The sequence below is a fragment of the Python bivittatus genome, unplaced genomic scaffold, assembly GCF_059951505.1.
Source record: "Python bivittatus isolate LINGU-HERP-01145 unplaced genomic scaffold, Pbiv_v1 ctg000850_np1212, whole genome shotgun sequence".
Taxonomy (NCBI): Eukaryota; Metazoa; Chordata; class Lepidosauria; order Squamata; family Pythonidae; genus Python; species Python bivittatus.
In genome coordinates, this window is record NW_028277112.1 from 22,389,288 (window position 1) to 22,410,404 (window position 21,117).

The following is a 21,117-nucleotide window of genomic DNA, read 5'->3' on the forward strand; positions in this document are numbered from 1 at the left end:
CCCACTCCTTTGCTCAATTTAATGGAACTTATCACGTTCTTTACAGAGAATTTTTGTCTGGATGTTTAATAATAATTTGATCTTCAATAAATGTGGGAATTTAAAATGTCTTCATATATTCCATAGAATAGAGCACATTCAATTAGCCATACTCAACAGTAAAAAACGGTGTGCTAGAGTTACGCAATTATTAATAACAATACAGAAATTAATTATGATGCTATCTTTTTACAGATTTTTTTACAGATTTGGCAGAATTTCATCAAAATGATTTTTTTCTCTTTCTTTCTTTCTGTTAACAAAATGGTAACAGAATAGGTAAAGCCCAGACTGTACAATGTAAAACAAAATCAACATTATGTGAAGAAAATGAAGTTTGGGAGACCACAGCTGTTTCTGTTGATACAAGTCTCGCTCTTTTCTATTGAGGCTATTATGTATTGAGAACTCTGGAGTACAGACATAGTGTATCTAGGGATAATTCAGTACACGTTAAATTAAAATTATTACAGCTCAAATATTTAATGTTTATTAGGTTCATTCAGGGCTCTTTTAAGACTTAAGAGGCCAAAGGACAGAATTGTCATTTGAGATATACATGCCTAGCTTCTCACTGCATTATATGCCAATGTATAGTTTTTTCCCATTATGTTTTTGTCCAGTCAATAAATAGGAGATTGTGGCAAAGTGGACTCATTAGTGATAACTAATAAATTAGTTATTTATTCAAATAAACATGAATAAGGAAAAAATAATTTGAGGTTTAGTATTTATTAGAGAGATGGCAAGTTGGAAAGCTGCTTTCCATTCAAAATGGTCTCCCATCTATTTTTTACCTCTCACTAGATTCCAAATTCATATTTCAAATACATTTTCATCTCAGAAGGACACATGAATCCCTTCATTTTCAATGCAGCTTACTATGTTTCCTCTACTTCTGAAGCAATCGTTTTGATTCCTGGAAATGTTCCTTCATGTCATACCCCAAAATAAAATAGCCTTCATGTATCTATTTGTGAGACAATCTAAAACTGGAAACGTCCCTACAGCATGTTATGGCATTTTGGACAAGAATACAGCAGGATTCTTACAGAAGGCTTTCAAGCAAAACCATGGACTACTGTATAACAAAACTCCTTTGTACTGTATGTCCCATCCTCATATTGAATCCAACGAAGATACAGAATCGTAATTTGATTCAGACCTTGGCACCCCTTTGCAAGCTTCTTGGACTTTGGCTTGAACCATGTCTGTTTTGTGCGCAGATCCAAATTCCAACAAAGTTCAACTGTGATAATGCAGGATTTGACAGGAGGAAAGATTTCTCTCTATTGAAACAGAGAGATTTATTTTTTGGAGCATAAGACAGGTGAAGGGAATCTTTTTCTAGTTTCTTTCCCTACAGACTTTCCTAATGCTCTTCTCCTTAATCAAACACCAGTTTGAAGAGCAAGAAAAATGGTTAAAGGAGTGGCTACGGGGAGTTATATGACATAATCACAAAGAAGTTCGATTTTCCTCACATATATGCTCTTTTTGCTCTGCAAAACTTCCCTTTCAACGGTTGTGTTGAACATGAGACACTGAATCACAAAACAGGCCATTTTAGCCTAGTCCATGTGGTTAGTTTATGATTTTTATATCATATGGACTCAGGAGATTGGCTTAATTCTATAAATAATGTACATTTAACAATAGGTAAACTTATGTCACATTTTACTTTCCATGTGTGGGGGCCAGACTTAGGTTTAAATAAATGCATTTTCTGCTGTCACATTAGTTTGACAACATCATTTCTCAGAATTGAAGTTTTCCTGGGTGCTTGAAGATGGCAGAAATTGTCAACATATTCATATCTAGGGATTTTTTTTACTAGCCAAAGGAATTATTATTGTTATTGTTATATTCTAGTGGTTGTTTTTACAGAACATGCTGATCCATCGTTAAGTGAAAAATAGTTCACTAAATACAATTACCTGGGTTTCTACAACTCCCTGAACCACAAACTAATCTCATTGGCTGGATTCATCCAATACAGTGAACCACAAATTTGAAAAACACATTTTGAACCAGCACATCATGTAAAATCATCTTATATATAATTAAATGAACTGAAGAAAGGAAATGGTGCTTCTTGGTTTCCTATTTCTATATTAAGGCTGAACTTCATTTCAGATGTTAGAAGGTAATTCACAGATTAGTTTGAAAATGAAGATCTTTTTCAACCCTCTTCCTTTTTTTCATTCTCTTCTACAACATTTGCTTTAAACAACTTGCTTCAAGTCCTAGTGATCTATTAAACATAACACAGCAATCATTTGTTGAATGAATCCGGAGATCCAGATGGCCCCAACCCTGTTAGCCTTTTGTAAGCCTTTGTCTCTGAGCACCTGGCTGTTTCCCCAGGTGTTTGGCCAGCAGGTTAGTCGAGCTCTGTTGTTGATGTGATTTTATGGTTGGAATATATTATTTACCTCAGGCACCATGGATTATTGTTTGTAATTGTTGGTTTTTAATCTTATACCATCCAGAGTCACTGCTGTGAGTTGAGCGGACAAAATTAATTATTTTTTTTAAAGAATACAATAAGCACTTGCCACTCAAGACAAAGAATTTCATGTGCAAAAGCCAACTCCTGGATCTTATTTTTATACTAGCAATGAGGCTGCATTCTCTGTGATACCTGGAGGTCACAGGCTACCTTAATGTCTTAGGCCATGAGGTACACACAGTTTTCCAAAGTCTCCATCTTCTATTCATCCTTTGGCCTCTGAATTGACTGCTTTCCTTTGCTTTCCAGTAGGGCTGATCCAGACAATCTGCTAAATTTGAGGAGTCTAAGAGTCACGTCGGCTCTTTAGCCTGGACTGAAATAGTATCTTAATAGTTGGCAGTAGAAATTGGTTAGCAAGCAACTCATATATAAGATATGGATCCTTGACCTTTGGGGCCATGAGTTTGCCAGATGGCAAATGGATCAAGCAAAGATGAAGCATGGCTGTCACAGCGATTATCATCATTCTTCCTCTAGTTAATGTAGCTCTTGGCTAGGCATAGCTAGTAATGCAATCTCTTCTTATATTTAAGATTTGTTTTGTTCCTTTCCTTTGGAGTGGGGGCAAGGGGAGAGGGCTGTATGCCAAAGTAAAGATCACAAACTTAAGCTGTCAATATGCAGTAATAACTGAAAAGGTAGTATTTTCTTATCAGCCTTGCTCAATCTCAAGGATTCTAGGTATGGTATTTTCATCTACAAGTCTATCAACCCCAGCCTGCTGAATCAGCAATTATTACCCTGGAGATAAGACTGACAAAATGCAGTCAGCATCATATGTACCATCCTAGTACCAAAACTGGAAGCACATTCATTGCAACAGAAAAAGGAAAAAGGAAAAGGAAATAGTAGCAACAGCCACACATTAATTATAGCATTGATCACTGACAATGAACCATGAAGAAATTCCAGAAATCAACACACCATAATGGCATCAAGGAACTGGTCCACCTATTTGCTTCACATGGTGTATAAGTAGCAAAAGAAATAAATCACATTCTCAAACAGATTAGTTTTTAGGCCTTTATTAAACAAACTGGCATTAAGCAAGCAAGTCCTTTGTATGTAAAAAAAAGGCAAGCAGGGTTATAAATGGAACAGTGCTAAGCAGCTCTTAACAGAATAAACTTCTAGAACAGACTGAGCATGAATGTGATTGTTTCTCCAGCCTGGTTGCCAGGGAACACTTCATGTTAATTATTTAAATACATTTTAATCATGTGTTAATACAGATTTAATCCAGGTTTGCTCACTGGATACATGAGGGAGTTGCATGGGTATTTATGTGTGCCCATGTGTACATTTAAGGAGCAGTCACTGTAGTTATGGGCAGCTTGCAAAATATAGTGACCAAGCTCCAGGAGTATCAGTGGTCCAGGACCAGTGGTTAAAGATGAACAACTCAGAAATGATCTCTAGGCTCATAAAGCAAAGCTGAAAGTACATTGCATATAATGAGTGTCAGATTATGATGGGCTTGCCAAATAATCATCATAGTTGTTAATATCAGAATTATTAAACACTTTACATGTCAAATAACTTTTTATTGCCATTTGTCTAAGATGGCCTTCCTCAGGGTGGTGACCCACAGATGTTTTGTTACCCCAACTCCCAAAATTCATGTCTGCTATGGTTAGCATAACCAATCACAACACAGCTGTTTTATCAGAAAACAAACTGATAAATATGCCCCATTTGGCCATACAGGATAAGATATCACATTTTTAAAATTCAGTGATCCTCCATTTGAGTATTCCAACAATTGTCTTTCACATACAAACTACCTGCACACAAAAATACAAATAGGTATACACAGACATTCCCCTTCCTCCTACGGTGAAGAAGACTGTATACCAGTGCACAGGGTATGGGAAAGAAACAAAGAGAATTTGAAATCCTAATATAGAAGGACCAATATAATGTCATGAGCATCACTGAAACTTGATGGGATGACACATAACTGGAACATAGCCCTGGAAGACTACAACTTATTCAAAATGAATAGATTCAGCAGAAAGAGAGGGTGTTGCACTGTACATAAAAAAACACATGCCTACACAAAAATTCATGAATCACAGAATGGAAAATCTGTTGAGAGGATTTGTATAAAAAGAAAAGGAGATGGGAAAAAATGAAAGTTTATTGTAGTATAAAGTGTTCAGATGACCATACTTTCAAAGAGGCATGTGATATTAACAATGGGAGAGTTCAGCTGTCGAGAGTTTGAGGACCAAAAAATTCTTGTCAGAAGAGGGAAGAAAGAACAAGGGGGTCTGCTATTCTGGACCTAATCTTTGCCAACTGGTATTGGTTAAATACATTAGTTGAAGAAGTGACGGTGACCGAAACCTTGAGAGAAAGTGACCATGTCATCCTTGTGATATCAGTGGATGGAGGACAGCATTAGTATACTGAATTTCAGAGGAGCAAATGTTAATGAACTCAGACAAAAAATAAATCAGATCCAGTAGCTTGAAATCCTGAAAGAGAAAAGTGCACACAATCATAAACAATTTGTAATAGAATGGGGAATGGGAAACCTCTAAAGAGACCAGTGGGGATACACAAAGTCTTTTAAAATGCTGCAAAGAAAAATGGACAGGCATAGCAAAGGGAAAGTGGATATGTAACCAAGACAGTTGCCAGAAATTGTAGAAATTGTGTCATAAAGGCTAACATTCAAAACAACCAGAAAGGCCTTGAGAGAACTGCCAGAAACAAAAATAAAGACAAAGAGGCTGTAGGTCTGTTGATAGGGGCCAGGGGTGAGAGTGAGAAGGCAGACTCCCTTAGTTTGTATTTTAATCTGTCTTCTCTCAAAAGGGAAATGGAGCCCTAGCTGGTCATCATTGTTCCACTAGAGGCGATTGCAGAACTGCCAAATGCAATTGCTGAGAACTGCCAAAGAACTGGCATGATCGCTGAAGACTGGAGGAAATCTTGCCATTATCTTCAAAAAAGGGAGGGAGGAGGACTCGGAAAATTAGCCCTGTCAGGTTAATGTCTATACAGGACAAAGTACTCAAGCAAATTATTAAGCAGCATGTGTGAGCGCTTGAATAGGAATGCAACAATGAATAAGAACCCCCTATGGGTTTGTCACAAACAAGTCATGCTAGGCTAAACTGATGTCCTTTTTTTGATAGAGTAACTAGTTTAAAAGATTGGGGGCATGCCATCAGCATAGAGCATCTAGACTGCTGCAAAGCATTTAACAAAATCTCTCCTGATATTCTTATTAATAAAAATGATAATATATGAGCTACCTGATACAGCTATTAGCCTGATTCACAACTGACTGAATAATCATACCCAGAGAATATTCATAAATGACTCCACAACATTTGAGAGTAATAATATCAAATGGAGTGGCACAGGACTGTGCCCTGGGCCTTATGCTGTGTTATATTTTTATTAATGATCTGGATGAAGGGATTGATAAATTAATTTGTAAGTAACACAAAATTGTGGTAACACTTTAGAACAGAAAGAGAATATTCAGAATGAACTCAACATGTTTGAACATGAACTAAAAGAAACAGAATGCAATTTAACAAGGAGAAATGGAAAGTCCTGCATCTGGGGAGAAAAGTGAAAAGCACCTGTGTAGGGAGGGGAGGGAAGGGGCTAGGTAGTAGTAGTTGTGAAAAGGATCTGGGTGTTCTAATATATCACATTGTATATGAGTCAACAGTGTGATACAGATGCTGAAAAGGCAAATGTTATTTTAGAATGTATTAGCAGGAACATAGAGTCTAGATCATGGGAAGTAATTGTCTTATTCTACTTGACCATGGGCAAACCTCAGGGACACAGACTAAGATGGGCATTGACAAACACAGAGTTCAAACAAGTTGCACAGCCACTCCATTAAAAAAAACATATTTCAACCTTTCTCCAGTTACATTTGCAACCTTACTATTTTTTCATATTCTCGCATATTCTTTTATGACTTCCTTTTCATCAACACATACAGCATGTTTCAGTTCCACTCTTCGACATATTATTATCATTCCCATGTAGATATCTAAAGGACTCCTTCCAGCATGTGCTCACTTCAATTTTATGTCAAATCATTTCAGCATTTTTGCTTTTAATTCCATTCACTGTCTGGGAGGCTGCTTGTTTAGGACTCTTCATCAATTTCCAAAACTATGTTTTATTTCCATCCAAATTGCTCTGTTCTCTGTGTCTTCATTTTAATCAATATTTGATTACATTCAGACTTCAGCTTGAGATCCATGGCGAGCTAAACATCCCGTTTTGCAGCCGGACAGCATTACACTGGAGATCGGTGTGGAATGCAGGATCCTGGCCACTGAAATGCTCTCCAGATTGAGAGATCTTTGAGATAGCCCATGTGACTCCACACAGTTGCTCCTCATGAGTAAACTGCAGGAATAGTAATTTCACAGTTTGCCTATGGATATAGTGCCTGGGAGTTGAGGGAGGAACCATCTTTGCTCACAGTCGTTAGCACAGCCTTTTTAAAGAACATTAAGCTGGACCAAACCTCACTTCTTAATCACTTTGGATTTGTTTGTTTTTTTCTGCTGCTTTAAAAGGATTAAGACCCTTCAGGACAGTAAATTATATTGTATTGGCTAGGTGAGTTGCCTTCTCCTTAGAGGAAGGATTTTTAAATACAATTTTTATAACCTTTTGAAAAATATTACTTTTTGGATTAAACACCAAAAGGGTGCTCAGAATATGGACTTTAGAAAGTTTAACAACAGATTAAGGGCTCAGATAGACTTGGAATTATAATTTTAAATGCCTACAAAGAGCTTTGAATTAATAGAATAAAATTTCTCATGGCAAAAATGGCGATTGTTTTCATTTTTTTCATGTTTTTCATGATAAAGGGACTTTGAAGGTTGGACACTAGAGGGAGCTAGAGGATAAAGAAAATGGAGCAGAAATCTATAATACAAATTTGGGAATATTTGCCTGCCAAGTTTCTTGACAAAATAGATGAATTTCTTGACAAGATTGACAAAGCATGTTGCAATGAAATTACAGAACAAGAACAAGTTGCAATGGATGATTTTGAAATTACTTTGAAGGGGGATTTAAATGTAACAAGTAATGAGAAAGCTATGGAGAAAGATATGGGCACACAAATGGAACCAACAGAAGACTTATTCCCAAAAGGAAATATATGAATACTGAACCAGGAAACTGACTTGGATAATTTTTTTTTACTGGATATACAAAAGAATTCTGTTAAGGTTTTGAAGGACTTTATTAGAAGTGACAAACAAAAGGACAAATTTTACTTATTGGATGTACAAAAGAAGTCTGCTAAAGTTCTGAAAGATTTTTGGCTTGAAACACAGATGAACATAAAACCAGCTCTGGGATTCTTTTTGAAGAGGTTAAAAGATATTTTTAAAAACTCAGGGAAGGAATTCAAGGTTGGCTTGCTCCACCAGGGCTAAAGGAGAAAAACAGTTACATCTGATTGCCCTTACTGGACTTTTGCTGGTAAAGAACGACTGATGAAGCATTTGGATTTTGTTTTTTTATTCAGTAGATGAGATATGGGGCGAAGAGAGATTAAGTTGTATTTAGAGGTAGTGATAAGCTATTAAGATTGTCTTTACTTGCTGGGATGGAAGGGGAAGTTACTTCTGTCTTTTTTTCTTTTTCTTTTTCTTTTTCTCACTTTTTCCTTTTCTTTTGTATTATTCTGTTTGTATTTTTTGTAGCCTGTATAGGCTTTTATTGTTTTCACTTCTAACTCTTAATAAAATTATTTGAAAAAAAATACTTGATTACATTCTTTGCAACTACCTTTTTCTTTTTATACTCATATGCAATATACAATATATCCTACTTCTGTTCTCTTATTGAGTTGCTGGGCTGTCATCCAGTTAATCATCCAGTTAATTCTTAAAAGACCAATTGCAAGACCTTCTTCCTGGCTGCTATGTCCAGTTAGCACAGCATTCACCAATAAAATTGCTCAGATTTGCTCGAATTTTGACTACATTTGGGCAGTGTCTAGAGTGATGACTGGGACTTCTTGCCAGGTTATTTGGAATTCTTTTTGACCTGTAAACTCCAAGGAAGTAGATAGGGTGTCCTCTAGGTTGTCCTCTATTACCTTTGGCCTAGTCCCTTATCTCTCATTGCTCCTTCATGTACATGGAAAACAGGGTTATTCTCTGGATTTGGGATATTGCCAAAGGCTCATTGTAGGAGAGAACATTGCCAGCAGCCTTGAAGGAAGTTGTGGGTTCTCTTCTCCCTAAGAGTCCCTGTCTGGATCCAGAGGTGTTGAATAAGTACCATCCTCTTCCAAACCTTCCACTTTTAGTGAAGGTTGTTAAGATGATGGTGAAGGACCAACTACAGAGTGCCTTACATGAAATGGCTTATCTGGACCAGTCAGGATTCAGGCCTGGACATGGGATGGAGACAACTTTGATCATACTGGTAGATGATTTTTGTAGGGATCTGGATGGGGATAGTGCACTCAAAAGCTTTAATTAACCATGATATCCTTCTGTACTGACCAGGGATTGGGGATGGGACACCATTTTACATTGGTTCTGCTCCTTCTTCAGTAGCCAGTACCAGTTGGTGGTATTAGGAGAGGAGAGGTTGATTTGGTGGCTGCTCCCTCATGGACTGTCACAGGGATCAGTTCTTTCCCCCTACTATTTAATATCTATGTGAAACTGCTGGATGATCATTGCTGGTACAATATCATTAGTATGCTGATGTTACAGTACTCAGCTTTACATCACTACCCCAGGCTGTCCTGGTGAGGTCCCAGTGCCTGAAGGCTGTGAGGATCTGGGTGGGACAGAACAGGTTAAACTCAATCCTAGCAAGATGGAGTTACTGTTTGCCCATTAGTGTGCTTGGGCAGCTCCAGATGTGACTCTTAATGGGGAAGCACTACTCTTGAAGGAGCAGGTCCATGACTTGGGGGTCCTCCTGGACTCATAGCTCCTGCTTGAACAGCAGGTAGAAGCCATGGCCAGGGGGGCTTTTGCCCACATTTGGTTGGTGTGGCAGTTGCAACCCTGTCTGGGGCACAAGGATCTTGCTATAGTAACTCATGCTTTTGTCACTACTGGTTAGCCTATTGCAATAAACTCTACATCAGACTGCCTTTAAAGATCTCTTAGAACCTTCAGCTGGTCCAAAATGCAGTGGCCCATGTATTATCCAGCAATCACCAGTCACAGCACATCACATCTGTGTTACAAATCCTGCATTGGCTTCCTGTAGGCTTCTAGGTACAATTAAAACTGCTGGTGTTAATCTATAAAGCTATTTAAGGCTTGGCACCTAGCAGTCTTCAGGACCCCACTAGAATTGGCCAACCTATTCAGTTCTGCTGGGGAAATGGTTCCCTAACTTTGAGAATGTGGGGGTGGGGGCTGAAACACAGATGTGCTGCTACAGAAAACACCCTCTGGAATGGCCTCCTGCTGGAAGTTAGACTTGCCCCAACTTTAGCCACTTTCTAGAAGCAGTTGAAGACATAGCTCTTCTAGAGTGATTTGGGACTTCATGCCTGTCTTTTCTGGATTGTTCTTTTTTTCTGGAAGGTTTTTTTGAATTTTTTTATTTATGTGCCTTATGCTTTTGGGTTTTATTGGATTGTGGATGTTTTGATATTTGTATTTTTATGAAATCACGAAGGGTCTTATGAGATTACAGCATGGTACAAATGCAATAAATAAATTCATTCATGCTACCAAGCAGAATATTTTCTGTTACACAAAATTTTGCATAGAATTCCTCCAAATTCTTCTTTGCTTATTTTATTATCACCATTTTCTGGAGTATACCATACAACTGTTACCAATCTATAGATTCCTATTTTCATATGCCCCCACAACATATAGGTAATATTAATTTATACCTTGTGACTTACATCTTAGCCATTTCATTTATAATTAAATCTATGTCTTCATTTCACTGCATGTATTCATCAACTCCACTCCACAAGATCAGATTGTCTTCATTCTGATCTATTACATCCTTCCCTTTTCTTTTAGTTTCACTGATACATATCTATTTTTAATTTCTGCTTTTTACAATTTCTTCCTTTTTCATCCAAGTAACAATCTTCCATATGCTGTAACCGTCATCTCAAGTGCAAGCAGTCCTCCACCGCCCATCATCGCTTCGGTTAGTCAAGGTTTTCACTTAATTCTTTAGTAAAGTAGAGAAAGTCTTTACCAGCCATTAGTCACAGCTATGCCAGATGCAACTAATAATAAGGATAGTACTGGCCAATTCTGACATATTTTTGCCAGTAGGCCACAAATGCAATCAAAGCCCAGTTTTAACCCAAGCCCACACATACAATTCTAGCAAACTAGTATTTCCATCTAAGGTCTACTTTGCAAGCCAACATACTTTTGTTTTCATCCCACCATTCAGAAAGTACATGTGTTATATTGACATACACTCAGGATGCATTTTCTGTCTATCACATTAAGCCAGCAGATACTGAAAAATGCGCAGGCACCATTGATAAAAGATCTCTGATTCAGGACTCAGTCTAGTTAACACGCTCATTATTTAGACATATCTTTGGTTTGAGCATAGGGGGAGACTTCACTCCCTATAACAAAAATGGGTTTCATCCCAGTCACCAATGTTTTATTTGGATCTATCCCTTTAGAAATTGAAAGAAAGAATTAATGCTGGGGGGAGGGGAGAGAGAGAATGAATTAATGAATTAATAAGATCTCTATACTACAATATGCACAATGCCTTAAACAAATTGCGTCCATGCTTCTGGATCTGATAGGTATAAGATCAGATCATTAAGAAACAGTCTTGTCTGTTCTAAAGAGATTGCTTGGTTGAATTAGTCTAAATCTTTTGTTTATACAGCTGTGGATTTCTACAGAGCTGCAACCTTATAAAAGTGCAACAACACAAATAAAATTGGCTTAGAATTACTTAGGGCTCTTCTGTCCCATGGCAACTGATGTTTCTATAAATAGGGCAATGCTTTCCCTGAGCCAGAGTGCTTATTAAACCATAATTGTCTGGTCCTCTCCTGGCAGGATCCTTCTAAGTGTTCACAAGTATGGATTTGAAGTGTCTCAAGGTGCAATTCACCCTCCTCCACACTGTCTTCAAAGAAAGGGCAACAAAAAAAGAAGAAATCTCTTTCAGATACAATACTTTCCACAGAAAACGGAGAACAAAACATTTCACGGTCTCTTCTTATAAGGGATAGACTCACTCTGGAACTTCTAATGTAACAACAAATATTTTTGTCTTTCAGGACATGCCTTCAAAACTTTTGTTAGTGTAAGTTTCTAGTTTTCTGTCACCTCTAGAAAGCAAGAAATATTAATCTCCCTTAGTTTATACTGTATATAATCAGCTAGTTGGAAGAGGCCTGCTTAATTTTCATGCTTGAGCCTCCTCAAAAGATGACTGGCTATCTATCTCAGAAGGGTGCAACTTGCTTTTAACCCAAATAGGAGGAAACAGCATCACCCAGAAAAAAAAAAAAAATACAAATGCACTTGCTATGGCAAATAGTTTTTATTTGCATGGCATTCTGGACTAGATTGGAGACATTGCATCTGTGATACAAATCAAACATTTGCAGGCTTTCACATGCCTAACAACCACTTTACCATGTATTTTGGAAGTTTTAAACGAGAAATTATCTTTCATAATGAATATCCAAATGATAAAGAAAGTTTATTTGAGTGGAAGTTTGGAAGGGATTGAAGGGCATTGTTTTGATACACAATTTTACTCTCTCTCTCATAATGTGTGGGCATGCATGTGATAGTGCACTCTATCTTATTTACAAAGGATTAACTTGCTTTGTAAAGAGCACAGCGTTTCTTTCCCCCACCTTATCCCTTTATTGAATGCCTGATTGCCTTCTAAGAGAGCACAGCAGTCCTCCACCCCATTTCCTTAGAAGCAATTAGCCATATGCCTGAAGCCATAAATTAGATCGGTACCAGGCAAAGAAGTTGCAACGAGAGAGGCCCTAAATTTCAAAGAAGTTAGGTATTTAAACTTAGATTCACCTCTTTAGGCCCACCTTTACTTTTCCCTGGGTCATCCCAAAATTCCCTTGTATGGATATGAGGGGATGTACTATCTGAAATATCTGAATATTCCTATAAAATCTTTGTTGCTTGCTTTGCAAGATGTGGTTCTGGGCAACACTCCTTGAGCCATCCAGATGGTTTCCTTGGCCAATAAAACCTCTGTTAAAAGCCTCATCTCACGTCTTCTTATTTGGCTTTACTGAAACTTGGGAAATAAAAGGTGCCATACAGGATTAAAACAAGGGACAAAGAAAAGCCAAATCCTGTAACAGAATTCCAGATGAAATGAATGAAGTCAATCTAATGTAACAAATTACCCCTTAACTATTTAAGCAGAATTTTGGTTTCAGAAATATGCTGAGTTCCAATGAGGGAGAAGAGTTGCTCCTGGCTGTTTCCTAAGCCAGCTTCAGAAATTCCAGTATGGATTGCAGTGGTTGACTCTGGCTTCAGCTAAGGCCACTGCAAAATCTAATTGGTCATTCCCCTGCTTCTTGCCTCGTGCACTGAAGGCAAGCTGGCTCCTGTGTGGACTGGTCTGCCAGTGCCTGGCTTTTCCTTTTAGGGATGCAAATCCCTTTCATTTTGCCCCACATCTTTCCTTTGCTTGCTCCCAGATGTTCACATACGTGGTTGCCTTCATCACCATCACCCCTTCTACATATCTCCTTTTATACTAACACAGATCTTTCTTCCTCTCCCACCTCCCATGTTATCATCATTGCTCTAGTGCTACAATCATCGCAGCAACAGAGGAACAGGATGTTCTTTCATTCCTATGTTCTTCGTAGGTCAATGGACACTTTGTAGAAAGGAATAATTGGCAGCACTGTTAACTGGCAGTGGTGTCAGCAATGTCCCTACATTGTAACTTAAAGATGTAAAAAGGGGGGGGGAGGGAAACTTTGCAGTATGGTGGGCAGGGGCTGGGGGGAAAAATGGAAGCATGCTTCACCCATCCTGGGCAGAAATTGGAAATATGCCCATTGAAAAATGTAAGGGTTGAAAGGAACATGAGGTTCAGGGTTGAAGATAGTTCATTAACTTAGTGAGCCATCACTAGGCAATGCAGCCAATTGGAGCTGGAATTGGGAGTAGAATGGAATAAATCTTTGGAGACCATCTACTCTGAAGGGGCTAAGATGGCTTGAGCCAGAAAACAGGAATTTTGAATTGAAGCTGGAAAATACAGGCACAGGTATATCTGCGTTGGGCTGGAAATGGGAGGAGGACAACATCATCTGATCCTGCACTCAAGAAGCAGTAAGTGGCCCATGCCATGGGCCAAGCAGAAAGTGCATATCTATCCCAGAGGCAGTTGATATATACAGGAACTTATCTACTGTTGTATGTTGTCTTGCACAGGCTCACTGGTTTCTTGTCTTCAAAGATATTTGCTTCAATTGGCATCTCTACTTAATTGGCCTTGTCACTCAAAGGCCCTCTATTATCCATTATTTCCTGTTTCCGACTAAGAAAAAAAACATTCATCTTCCTCCCTTTCACTCTGGATTCCAAGGCAATAGATCTCTCCTAGTTATTTTCAGTGGTCACTTTTTTGAGATGATCTATAATTTCTTAGTTGTCTTTTTCACTGTCATAGAACACAATTCAGTAATCAATGTAAGTTAAAACATAGATCCATTTCTTACTCTTATATCTGATATATAAACAGAGTCCAGCTTTTCCTTATGTGAATCCATTATTAATACAGTGTTTATACCAAGGTGATCCACTTGTATAGTCTTTGCTGCCACTATGCTGAGCAATCTGCTTATAGAAGTTTTCTTCACTACTGCCATAAAAGTCTCACTTTCATTGCCAAACTTTTGGGTGACCCTTTAGCTTATGGCACTTCTGCATTGAACTTGGCCTTGAAGACCCATTTGCATCCCACAGTTTTCTTTCATGTGGGTATTTTGACAAGTTTTCATTCTTGTGAAAATATTCGATTTCATCTTCTGCAGTCTCTGTTTCTCTGACTCAACGGCTGACATTCTGTCAGGCCCAGCCCAAGAACAGTGAAGAGACAGTCCAGTCCAGAATAGCTTCTTTATTAGCTTGCTCCTAATAGACAGAATCTCGCCAGACTCAACCTATGCTAAAGCAACTAGTGGATATACCCCGTGAAATTCTAGGGAGGGGCCAGCCTCATCATCTTCATCTTCCCACACTCTTGTTGCGGGTTGAGGAGGCGCTTGCTCTGGAATGTCTCCCCTTCCTCCTGACAACCTCCATTGAACCTCCATTCCAGAATCTTCCCCGCTCATGCCATCTATTACACATCCTCCCAGTTTCCTTCCACTTGCTCACCTGCTTCTTCTTGCTGATGTATGAAAACATCTGAGGTGGAATCTCTTTGTTGTATATCTCTGAAGTTCTCAAATGTGGTGCCTCATCTTCCCCTTATGGCGCTAGCTTTGCACCTGGGGTTCAGGCATATGGTGAAGATCTCCTTTGAGGCCTGTGGTCTTGAATCATTGTTTATTTGGATATGGGGAACATGATCTATTCTTATACTATATGTCATAATTGTGTATGGGATCTAGAATTCTGTATCCCTTGCAATATTGTGAATTTTCAAACTGACATAACTTCTTCCTAACATCTGCAATTCAGTCTGGCAATTGAATTGTTTTGGCACATAAGCATAAATCTTACAGCCAAATAGTCCAGTGTGCTCTAGGCTAGGGTTCCTTCTATACATAGCTTGCAAGGCATCATATTTGTGGTCTTGGTTGGGAGCCTGTTGTGCAAATAGGTGGCAATATTAATGGCTCCTCAGTATTTATTTGCCAGTTCTGCATCTTGCAGCACGCATCCAGTAGAAAATAATTTTCTGCATGCCATTCTTTTCTGGGATATAGGGGACTATGGTCTGGTATACAGTTTCTTGTTCTTTTGGGTACTTTTACATGTCATCTCCCATATGTTCACCTGCATTACCTCTGGGCAGAACTCGAGGCTTTCTCCCAAATTTATTGGGAGAAATAAATGCCACTTATTCTTTGACTCTCTAATATTGGCTTTTCTTCCTGATCAAGTAACAAAAAGCAAATCATGAGTAATCACTTATAAAACTCAATATTAATCTGTTTATAAGTACAGATGTCACTGAGGACTAACCCCAGAGGGTTCTTTTTCTTTTCTCTCTGAAAATGAAGGTCTTATTCCTTTGGCCTTTAAAGAGCAGGGGCATTTTGATTTATATATTCATGGCTTTATTTTCAAATCTTTGCCAAATACTCTAATTTGTGAACAGCTACTAAATTTCTATGCCCCATTCTTCTTGCCACAAATTACACAGATATTATATGTGCTATGTACTGTTGCTCTAGCTTTATTATCTTCACTATTCACTTCAAAAAGTCCATTTTCTTGGAGTATGCTTTTTATAAATAATTTCCCATTTGTGAGAAGGAATACCCCCATGCAAGCAGGAAATCAAACCTTCCCACTTGTCTCACCCTGCCATTCAATCTTTCCACAGCAATCAAGGTAAAAGGTTAACATTTGCAATTAGAATGGGCTCACCTATAAGATTAAAATGTGGCAGGAAGAGTCAAGATTCCTGGAACCTAGCCAAAAAGATCTCCTTAATCAAATAACAAAAGATCTCTTCCCCAAAGAGATCTGCATCCCAATCAAGCAACACTTAACAGGCAAATACCTCAGTTCAACACCAATCAGGCAGTGCTAGACAGGCAAACACAGGATGCCTGATTAGAGGGAAACCACAGCTCAGCGGGTTGCCTGACCTGAGAGCACTCGTCTTGGAACTCCAGCTAATTACACTTTCTAAGGGTTCCTAGAGGGTGGGTGTTCTTTCACCCTTTATATAAAAGGCTCTTTGCGGGATTCCTGCTCGTGGCCACCTCTGACACCCGATTCTGTGTGTTGTACTCTCAGACATAAACTATACCTCTGTTTCAAGCAACCACCTGTGTATTTTATTCCCGGCTTGGAAAAGAATTTGGTAATATTTCCTTCCAACACATTTTGAAACAAATCAATGTTTGCCTTTAAAATTTACTTCACACCCTTTCTGTGTCATAAACTGTACTGGCAACACACTGAAATCTAGATCTGGGACATAGAGGGCAGGCTTTATTGTTAATTTAATGCCTTTATCTTTACCTAGTATGCTTGAAATTTCTACTGACCCTCTGTCTGCTGAGAAGATAGTTTTTTTTCATCTACTAGATAAAAATAGCTGATTTGTGTTCAGTATCTAGATTCACAAATAACTCCTTTTCCTTAAAAAGGTTGCTGGTCACCTTAGAATCCAAGCATAAGCCATTTTGTGATGGACAAAGACAACTTTGGATGATTTTGCCAACTTCTTCCCCTGAATTTCATTTGAGTACATTCTATTTTCTGTATTTTTTTTCACTGTGTTGGAATGACTCACAGCCTTTGGAACATTCCCAGACTGGTTTTTCTTGTTTCCTCCGCTTAGGTCAATGGACTTGCAAATGCAGCACCACCTTTTCCTGTGCTTGGCTTTGCAAGCTGATTCTTGAGTGAAATTTTGCTTTCTTTCTCAGAGTTATATAAATTAAAGTATTATAGACAGTTAAGATAAGCTTACAATCCACTTTATTACGTTCTAGTGCATACACTACAGTTTCAGAGCTTTCCAGTAGCAGTTTTAGGAGCAGGGCAATCATAATTTCTGGTTATATTTTCTCTTTCAAGTTGACTTGCTGTTCTGCATTTCGTTCATGTGCAGATTCGGATCACCTCCCTCTCACAGCTGCCTGAAAAAGATGCACTTTAAAAACTGTGCATCTTTTACCATAGAAGCCACAGAGAGTTTTCCAAATAACTTTCACTTGATCTAACTGTATAGATGTACAAGAACAGAGTGAGATTATTCCTGTTGCTTTGTGGTTTGCTATATCCCGTGTTCCTGATCTTGCCCTGCATCCATGGGACTTTTTAATCTTGTACAGCCAATGGGAAAATTTTGGTCCTTCCAGTTTCTCCACTGGTTGATATTCAAGCCCATGAATCTGTATGCAATTTGAGTGTCTATACCTGGAGAATAGGAATCTAACTTTAGCAAGGATTAGTGAAGCAGACTTTTAATGTTAACAGAAAGGTAGTCTACAGTATTTAAAATAAATTCATGAGGTAGGCAGAAAAGCCTTGTACTTAGCTAGCTATATCCTACCAAGAGAAGTGTCAAGGGAAAATACACATGTAAATGTTTGCCTAGGAAATGAAGGCAGAAAGTAAGACCCTCAGGGAACCAATCTTAGAAACAAAGAACAGGCAGAGTAAGAGATAGCAAGGAACACAGAGGAAATTCCTTGTGATGAGAGTGTTGTGAGATGCTGAGAAACAATATATCTGAAATAACGTCTTTAACATAACACACCCCTCCAAAACTCATACACTTGTCCACATCCAGGTTGTTCTGCAATCTGTCTCTGCCTCCTTGCCTGTTACAGTACTCCATTTGCCTCTATTGTTTTCCAGCCTCATCTAGTTTTCTGTGGACGTGCCCCAAGAAAAATAAATCTTCAGGACAGCAGTTGGAAGGGTCCACTCTTCCTGCATCTGAGTATTTCCCATAACATTCCAGTTACTGAATTCTACAAGCTATGAAGAAAATATAGAAATGGGCTGGGTTACCAGATGTAGGCTGCAAATTTCCAGACAACCACTAAATCAGTGTCCCTCAAACTTGGCAACTTGAAGATATGTGGATTTCAACTCCCAGAATTCCCTATGCTGGCTGGAGAAACACAGCACTAAAGGATAGCAACAAATTAGGATTTTTTTGTATCTCTAGCCTGTAGCTTTAGCCTGCCATCTAGTGGTGGTACAGATGTTTGCAGCCCAGATTTAGTAGCCCAAACAGAGTTCATAAGGTAAGTCTTTTATTTACTTACTTACTTATTTATTTATTTATTTTATCCCCATCCATCTCCTCCTAATGGGGGACTCTGGGTGGCTTACAACTCATTAAAACAATAAATAAAAATACACTTACATAAAACCTAAAAGCTATGTAAAACAATTACTAAAAAAGAAACTCCAGGAGGCCGATGGTTCAGAGCAGCAAACGCCAGGGCTCTAAGGAGCTAGTCAACCCCACACCTGATGTCTTCCCTCCCCACCCCAGGCCAGATGGCAGAGCCAGGTCTTCAAATCCCTCCGGAAGGCCAGGAGTGGGGGGAGGGGCAAAGTTTGTTTGATTTCTTTATCAAATATTTCTTTGTTTCAGTGTAGCTGTCACTTTACCACTGCAGTAACCATCTCCTCCTTGAGGCCATGGGGAATAACTCTGGGGAAGATCCCCTGCTGATTCATACACAGAGACACAGAGAAAGGGAAGTTAAAATGTTAGTGTGTGTTGCCATAGGACGTGGCATACAATGGCTCATTGGGAAATTAATAAAATGTGTCTAGTTATCTACAGTCTATCCATGATATGAGGAAGAGTCAAAATCATGTGCAGTTCCTTATCACTCACAAAGTTCTTCCAGCTGTTCATTCATATATTTCTTGATTGAATCTTCCTCTTCCCATTTTTATTTTGATTCTATGGACTTATATCTTGCACTAATGCCATAATGTGTTTTTTTGAGGGGGGGGAATGTTTGTTTTTTACATTTGGTTAGTGTATTGTGTAAACCCAGCCATTAAACTTGGCAAACTATGATTTATATCGTATTGTATGAACCAAAACAATTACAGTTCATTCAGTAAATTATGACTAAGCAAACTGAGGCTGAGTGATGTGTGAACCACTGCTTAAAGCAGTGTTTCTCAAGCTCAGCAACGATCAGATGTGTGGACTTCAACTCCCAGAATTCCCCATGCTGGCTGGAGAATACTGGGAATTGAAGTCCACACTTCAATGAAAGTTGCTGAAGTTGAGAAACACTGGCTTAAAGTATGAGAATCCCTACCCTATGTATTTTACTCCAAGACATCTTTGGCATACTTCAGAAAATATTTTAGATATGGGAAACTTTAGTTGTCTAATTTGTTTCTCACAACGTCTTACTTAATAGAGTATGTTTTTGCCTTATCAGATACATCATCATATATGCCAGCTTCTCCATGCATTTAGAAACAGAGCAAAATGCGTATCTCAGTTAAGAGCTCTATCAAAAACTTATTAACAATGCAATGTGAGCTGATGAATCCATATGAAATCCAACGTATATCTTCTAAATTGATAGTTTGGTCTGCTATACTGATGTTTCCCTTTTGAAAAAAAAGTCAGCATCGTTTGTGATTCATATAAGCCCACTGTCATAATTATATGCTAATCAGTTTTAACACCCACACATACAACAATTTGCTTTTTACCTTTTATTATATGTGTGCTTTTTCATCCCACCAAGGTTCTGGCAGATTGCAGAGCTTTTTCTGAGGAGCAGTAACTGAACTTGCTTTGCTAAAAAGTTTCCCATATGGAGTTGTACTTATCCTTAGTTCTTTACATGTATTTATTTTAACCTTTACCCTTGATGTTTTTCCAAGCTAAGCAATATGGCGCCAACTAAATCTGATAAGATGTTCATTTACAGTGCTAAAACCACACCTTTACTTCTGCCATCCTCAAAACAGCTAAGAATAAAGAGCAAAGGATATAATTTAATCACTGTCCTAGCTCATCTATTTATGTGTGTTCTTTTTTTTAGGCACTAAACTGTTTTTCAGGCAAATCTCACAATGTGATTTCCATGAATGTAGTGAAAGTAAGCTTTAGCAACACTGTATAATTAAACAGGAAACATAAATTATTGGGGGAGGAGAATATTTTTGAAAACTTCTGGTGAACAAGGTTTTTGTGGAAGAATTGGGGGGAGGCACTTTATTTGAAAACATACAGAAGTAGCTAGTGGATAGCTTGTCAGGTCTTGTCTTTTCTCTCTCCACAATTCAGCACTTGAGTAGCCATGAAGAAACATTCCATCATTTTTAGATAGAACTACAAATCAATAAAAAAATATGTCTTACTCTAAACCCAGCCTTCGTCACCAGCTTTCACCAGAGTATGGATTGCTCCTCTCTAATATTCCAGCCACTCAGCGAGACTGTTTTCCAGAACGTGCCATTTAATTCCTTCTTGTGAGCCAGGAGAATGGGAAATGAAATCCAGCACACTGGGAGAACACCAAGCTGCTGAACAGCTCCATTCCAACTCTGCAGACAAACAGGGCTTAGCGTATCTGCACTGCACTCTGAAAGTGCTCCAGCCCTGTGCTCCTCTGCCAGGCTTTCAAGATTCTGTTATTATACCCTATAACAATAGAGTAGAGTTCCAATGGTTCTTGTGGTCTCTTTTTCCTGACCTGGCCTATCTCAAAGGGCTGATATCATGATAGTTTAAATCTAAGAGGCTTATAAAAAATCTCTCTGGACTAAGGTTTGATCTGGATTGTCTTCCCATTAGGCAATTCCCCTGCTGTTGTCCCCTTCCAACTTTCTGGTCCAAGAAAGCAATGGCAAGTCTTACTACTACTTCCTTACTTACAC

General features: G+C 38.5%; 1 protein-coding gene across 3 annotated transcripts in view; it reads right to left on the bottom strand.

The window, feature by feature from the left end:
• Positions 1–21,117, bottom strand: part of CCDC112 (coiled-coil domain containing 112) — a 110,918-nt gene that overhangs the window by 40,866 nt on the left and 48,935 nt on the right. The gene's annotated exons all lie outside the window — the stretch shown is intronic.